The sequence below is a fragment of the Lactuca sativa genome, chromosome 2 (genome assembly GCF_002870075.4).
Source record: "Lactuca sativa cultivar Salinas chromosome 2, Lsat_Salinas_v11, whole genome shotgun sequence".
Lineage (NCBI taxonomy): Eukaryota > Viridiplantae > Streptophyta > Magnoliopsida > Asterales > Asteraceae > Lactuca > Lactuca sativa.
The window spans coordinates 148,962,214-148,969,889 of record NC_056624.2 but is presented as its reverse complement, the minus strand read 5'-3'; positions in this window follow the sequence as shown (position 1 = coordinate 148,969,889).

Genomic DNA, 7,676 nt, shown 5'->3' with positions numbered 1-7,676 from the left:
CTGCTTTCTTTGATTGATTACATATTCGTTACTCGATTCTAATTCACATCAAGAGAGATCCTGTAGCATTATTTTGTAACCCAAGTTTTGAGTTATTTTCTTGAGTTATAATAAGAAGTTGTTTTGTTTGATTTGTTAAATACCAATTTTGTCTTACAATTCGTATCAGAGCGTTAACGATAATTGGATGGGGAAGATAGTAGTTCGGGTAAAGATAATATAATGGAAAAAGGCAAGGCAATCACCAATGAGGGTTCATCTATATCGTTCCATATTCCCATGCTCAACTCGACAAACTACATTGTATGGGCGATACACATAAGATTGATCCTGAATGTACACCAAGTATGGGATATCATTGATCCAATGGATCCTAAGAATAACAACATTGCAATTTGGAACACCCCCGAACCAAGGATGGCGGAAACATCCGGAGGTGGAGGACTCCATGTATAGTATCACAACAAGTGTATAATAGTGCTTAAAGTAAAACAACCATCATAAATATAATTGAAAAAGTTACACCATAGTATGAGTTTACATGTTTCTAATTCAATTACAAAATGATGACCAAAAATGAAATGTTTGACGATTTAAAATCCCATCCTCAAAAGTTGTAGATTTCATGTCTCACTGATTTCCTGAGAATACAAGTAATTTTAAAAATGTCAACAATTAAGTTGGTGAGTTCATAAGCTTTTGGATGAAGAGTTTAAAAATCCTTTATTTGTGAATGTATTGCATACCAAGAAAATCCCTTATTTTCCTTAATAAATGTTATGTAGTTTTAAATCCCAAGACCAAGTGTATGACTGTTTCGAAAATTTAACGGAGTGTGCAGATTTAAATAGATAAAACCCTTTTTTAAGGTCAAATTTCCCGTAAACTTAAAGTGTGTTAACTCCCTATGTGAGTCGCTATAACCATACTATGAATAGATGCCCTGCTACAACGTTTGTCAGACGTTTAGAAATTGTTATGACATTTGTCACCCGTAGACCTACATGTCCAGCTGTAGCTAGCAGCAAGGTGTGGGGTGTCAATCCGAATATAGATCTATACACAATTATCAAGCTCTCCCTACAAGAGACTCTGGTTATAACTTACATGAATTTTAACTCGTACTCTAAGAGTACAATGAAGACGTGTCTCACAATTTACGTTAACGAGTTTATGTGTAGTATGTATATCAATGCATAACTATGCTTCTTATGTTCCATCTTGTGTGTTTGTAATGCTAAAGGACTCTTACCATATAGAGAGTACCTTTTGTTTTTAAATTGTATCTTAACAAAAAACATATGTGAAATATGAGGTCATCAAAGACAAACACTTTGCTCAACATGTTACAAAGTGTTATGAAAATTGTAAGCTGCGAGCTAGTGTTTAACCTTTTTGCACTTGTTTTGGAAAAATCATAGAAAAATCATACGAATTTGAAAACCAAATCCATAAACTCTCTCAAAGTTTAGGAAATGTCTATAGTTTGTTCACAAATTTTATTATGATTTTTAGTTGTCTCTAACTTTTGTGAAAACGTTCATATTCACAGACTGGTCTGGATTCATTTCTGAAATGATAGGCAATTTTTGTATAAATCACCATAAATTGTGGAAAATTCGTATGGAGATGTGCAAGTAGTCATTTTAAAGGTAAAAAAACCTAAACTACTTGCATATGAAGCAGTTTTTTGAAAGATATTAGGTTTTAGATAGTCAAAACACTCTGTGAATAGGACTCAACTTTTCTTTGAAAAGCTGATGCATGAGTTTGAGTGATATTAAGGAGTGTTAACTTGTATTCCCCCCCCCCCCCCAAACCCTAAAACTTCAGGAAAACATAAAAATGTAGGGGTATGAACTCACCTTATGTGATTTCTTCGCAATGGACGATGAAGAAGGTGAAGCTCCAAGTCCAGAATACTTGGGGAAAGCTTAGGAGTTCAAGGAATCTATGGACAACATGATGATTTTCGAGTAAGAATCCTGGTTGAGAACTCATTGAGTGATCAATATGCAAGATGATTGATGAAAGACTTACCAAGGTGAATGTGCATGAAATTTCTTCCTGGGGCTTGGTCGATTTCTAAAAGATGCGAGAAAAAGGAAAAATGTATGTTGGCGGCTGCACTTGGGTTTTATAGTGAAGGCTGGAAATCCAAATGGTTAGATTCAAGAAAGATAATATGATGGAGTGTTGGTACAAAGATATGGATTTCCCTAGGTAATTGGAGAAATAATGCCAATAGGTTGTCATAGAGTGGTTATGGGAAATAGGGTGTGTCATAACTTTTTGGGTAAGTCAACCATCCTTTGGATAAATTTTTGTACAAAATATACGATGTGGAGTGATGTTTTTCTTTGGTCATGATTTAAGAAGTGAGCCCTCGCTTATTGTGGCGTGACTTGATTCTAACTTACTACAGAGGTGAGTCCGGAGTCGATTTGCCTAATCTGGAGTTAAATTGCTACATCTGGGGTCGAATAGCCAGGTTCGGAGTCGAGGCGAAGATTTCGGGGTGCATGGAGTCACCTGATTCCGGATTCATCATATTCCGGACTCAGATGGCTTCGGATCGTGAAGGCTCTTTTGTTTTACGGGTTTTTTTCTCCTAGTTTAGAGTCGTGTGTTTGAGGAAAATTGGGCACGGAGTCTCGATTTGAAAGAGGGTTCCGAACCGAAAGAGGGTTTCGGTCCTAATAAGGCTGTTCCTTAAGTAACTTCCCGTTTTGAATGGTTTTTGACTAAGTTAAGGGTCGAGATGCCCTGGTTGATTATGAAAAGTTAAGAGAGGTTCTCGAGAAAGGCCTGGGAGAGATTTCACATACTTGGAGATATTGAAATAGACCTTGTCGTAGGCCCTTATAAATGTTTTACTTCGTAGATCGAAGGTCGTAGGCTTAGTTACATCCTATTTTGAGTGTTATACACCCCTAAGGGTACGTAATAGTGTTTTATAGAATTGTTATTTCCCCCAAACGGATTAGGGTTTACAATTTTTGAACATTTGAAACTTTCAAGTGTTACTTTGCATTAAGACTTCGAGTCATACATTGATAACATATAGAAATCCTTATATATTAGCACTAATTGAGCTGAACAGTTTGACTTTCATTGAATTTGACTTGACCAGAACGTGACGGTTGTCACATCATCCCCCCGTTAGAAGGAATTTCGTCCCGAAATTAGCGTTTTGACCGGAACTTCAGGCGTTTAGGAAGAGATGTGGATATTTTTGTTTCATCGGATCTTCACGTTCCCAGGTGAACTCGGGTCCTCGTTTAGCGTTCTAACGGACCTTCACTATAGGGATGCGACTCTATTTCGTTCTCTTAATCTCTCGATCCATGATTTCTACCGGTTCTTCTATGAAGTGGAGACTCTCATTGACCTCGATTTCCTCGAGTGGGATTACAAGAGTCTCGTCGGACAGACACTTCTTTAGATTTTGCACATGAAAGGTCGGGTGTATGTTGTTAAGTTCTTGAGGTAGTCGAAGTTTGTATGCCACCGGGCCAATCATGGAAAGGATTTTGAACGGTCCGATGTACCTTGGATTTAGTTTACCACGTCTACCAAAATGTATTGTTCCTTTCCATGGCGAGACCTTCAGTTGCACCCGGTCCCCATCCTGGAATTCCAAGGGGTTGCGCTGCTTATCGGCGTAGCTCTTTTGTCGATCTCGAGACGCTTTCAGTCTCAATCGGATTTGTACAATCTTTTTCGTAGTATCCCTTATGATTTCAGGGCCAATGAGGGTGCTATTAGGGACTTGACCCTTTGCTAACTGTGTATATCCCTCTTCGGTCCAGCATAGTGGTAATCTGCACTTGCGGCCATAGAGAGCTTCGAATGACGCGACTTTGATGCTAGTATGATAGTTGTTATTGTACGAAAATTCAATAAGTGGTAAGTGGGTATCCCATGCTTTGCCGAAGTCAATAACACAAGCTCTTAGCATATCTTCTAAGGTTTGAATAGTTCTTTCGCTTTGCCCGTCGTTTTGTGGGTGGTAGGCCGTACTCATGTCTATCCTGGTCCCTAGGTATTTCTATAAGGACCGCTAGAACCTTGAAGTGAATCTACACTCTTTGTCAGAGATAATGGATATCAGCACACCATGTAGTCGTACAATTTCTTTGATGTACGTCCTAGTCAATTTTTCCGTCTTATCGGTCTTCTTTATTGGCAGGAAGTGCGCGAATTTGGTCAATTTATCGACGATTACCCAAATGGTATCAAGACTACCCGCTGTCTTAGGAAGTTTTGTTATGAAATCCATTGTTTTTCGTTCCCACTTCCATTTGGGTATCTTAGGTTGCTGTAGTAGACCCGATGGCTTTTGGTATTCCACCTTAACTTTGGCGCATGTTAGACACTTGCTCATGTAGGTAGCGATTTCGAATTTCATGTTCGGCCACCAGTAGAGTTTCTTCAGTTTCAGGTACATCTTGTCTGATCCGGGATATACAGAGTATCATGTTTTGTGAGCTTCGTTCAGGATGACATCCCTAAAAACGCTGAATTTCAGTGTCCAAATTCGGTTCATGAGATAACGAGCTCCATCGTCCTTGACTTCTAGATTCTTATCCATTCCTCTTAATGCCTCCCTTGTCACATTCTCAGGCTTCAAAGCTTCCAGCTGGGCCTCTTTGGTTTGCATGGATATGTGTGAATGGGTTTTCATGGTTAGTGACTTTACTGGACGACCCGAGTACTCTTTTCAACTTAAGGCGTCAGCTACCATGTTGGCTTTACCTGGGTGATAACGAATCTCGCACTCGTAATCATTCAGTAATTCAATCCATCGTCTCTACCTCATGTTGAGCTCTTTTTGATTGAGGATGTGCTGAAGGCTTTTGTGGTCGGTAAAGATAGTACACTTTGTTCCGTAAAGGTAGTGTCTCCAGATCTTTAGGGCGAATACTACCGCTCCCAGTTCGAGGTCATGTGTGGCGTAATTGACCTCATGTGTCTTTAGTTGCCTCGATGTGTAGGCAATGACCTTTCCTCGTTGAATTAACACACATCCAAGGCTCTGGTTTGATGCGTCGCAGTAGACTAGGGTTGTTCACTATTTGGATAAAACCGAATTGTCCAATTGGACAATTTGGATTGGACTATTTGGTTCAGATCTTCGGATTTTTGGATTGGTTTTCAACAAAACCGAATTATTATTTTGGATTTTGGATTTGTTTTGGTTTATAAAATAAGAACCGAATAGTCCAAAAAAACCGAATAAACATTTATTATTTATTTATTTATAATATATATCTATAGTTATCTATTGATTTTGTAATTTATTTTTTCATATAGGTTCAAAACATTTCACCCGATAAAAAAACATCAATATGTATTATCTCTCAAAAGTTTTCTATCTATAAAATATTTAACTATAATATATCTGCTTAGTAGTTGTTTGTACGTAAATTTCAAATCACAACTGAATAAATTTTTTCGTTTCTTGTGTAAAATTGGGTAATATTATAATTATATGTCGTTTTAAAATGTTTCGGTTTTTGAAAACCGAATTATAAAAACGATCCAACCGAATTGTAATTGGATCGGATCGGATCGGATTTGAATTTAGTTTGGACTATTCGGATCCATGTTTTGAAAACCAAAATCAATTTGGATTCACTTGATTGGATCGGATCAAACCGATCCATCCAAACGAACATCCCCTACAATAGACCACAAAGTCTTCGGTCCCTTCTGGCAGGGATAAAATCGGGGGACTGCACAGGGCCTGCTTTAATGTTTGGAAGGCGATTTCTTGTTTCTCTCCCCAGGTGAAGGTCACACTCTTTTGGGTTAGGACGGTAAGTGGTTTGGTAATCTTGGAGAAGTTTTGGATGAACCTTCGGTAGTAGCCAGCGAGGCCTAAGAATTGGCGGATTTTTGTAGGCATCCTTGGTGTTGACCAGCTCTCGATCGCTTTAATTTTGGAGGGATCCACATGTATCCCTTTTTCGCTAACCATATGACCGAGGAAGTCTACTTCTCGGATCCAGAATTCGCACTTTGAAAATTTTGCATATAATTTCTTCGCCCTTAGTGTCTCCAGTACCTGTCGTAGATGTTAGCTATGCTCTTCCTTCTCCTTGAATAGACTAGGATATCGTCTATGAAGACAATCACAAACTTGTCTAGGTAAGGCCGACACACCCAGTTCATTAGATCCATGAACAATGCGGGTGCGTTTGTTAATCCAAAGGGCATTACCATAAACTCATAGTGACCGTACCGAGTTTTGAATGTCGTTTTAGGGATATCCTCGTCCTGGATCCTTAGTTGATGGTATCCCGAACTTAGATCGATCTTTGAGAAGTAATATGCTCCTTGGATTTGGTCAAATAGGTCGTCGATTCGAGGTAAAGGGTATCGGTTCTTGGTGGTAAGCTTATTTAGCTCGCGGTAGTCGATGCACATGCGAAAGGATCCATCTTTCTTTTTCACAAACAGAACTGGCTCTCCCCAAGGTGAGAAGCTGGGTCTAATGAATCCTTTGCTCAGCAGTTCGTTCAGTTGGATGGATAGTTCTTGCATCTCGGCTGGCGCTAGGCGGTAAGGTGCTTTGGCTACGGGGGTAGCTCCAGGGATTAAGTCAATTCGAAATTCGAACTTTCATGTGGGTGGAACTCCGGGAAGGTCTTCCAGGAATATGTCCGAGAAATTCAAGACCTCCGGAATGTCCTTTATGTTCTTCACCTCGTGTTTCTTATCCACTACGTGGGCTAAGAAGGTGTGGTATTCCTTGCGGAGATACTTTTGGGCTTTGGCACAAGAGATGATTTGTAGGTTTGTACTAGGTTTGTCACCGTAGACGACAAGGGTTTCGCCACTCGGTAGATTCAGGCGTACGACCCTTTCATAACACAGAATGTCAGCATGATTTGAACTTAACCAATTCATGCCAATGATGATGTCAATGCTTTTGATCGAAACTGGTAACATATCGATTTTGAATGAGTGGTTGTCTAGAGTGAGGGTACACCCTGAGTATATGCCGTTAGTGCTTTATGTTTTTCCATTAGCCATTTCTACGACGTATGTATCTTTTAGTGATTGGGGATTTTGTTTTAATAATTGTTTGAAATTGTGGCTAACAAAACTCCTCTCTGCTCCACTATCGAATAATATGCATGTATATGAGTTATTGAGGAGAAACGTACCGGTAACCACCGTGGGATCATCCCTTGCTTCCCCTGTCCTAAAGTCAAAATCCTTCCGACACCGCCGGTGCTTGCGTTTTTAGCTTTTGGGCAGTCCCTCTTGTAGTGCCCAGTTTCCCCGCAACCATAACAGGCTCGGCTTGCATCGGCGTTGGCGGCCGAGTTGGCTTGTTGGGCAGACGCCCTACAAAAACGGGTGGTATGCCCCTTTTTGTTACAGTTGTTGCAGTGTATTTCCCGACAAGGCCCGTTGTGGTGAAAGTTGCACTTGTTGCACTTGGGAAGGGTTCCAGCATATTGACTCGATGGTGCTGGGGTGGAAGGAGTAGTGGTAGCATGGATGGTAACAATTTGTTGCTTCTTGGCGGGGCCTTGCGCCGTTTGCTTCTTTTTGTTGTTCCAGAACTTCCTCTTGTTGCTTCCTCATTTGCCTTGATCGGAGGTGGTCGTCGTATTGACATGGCTGCCTGATGATCGATGAGTTGTTGTGCCAACTCTTTG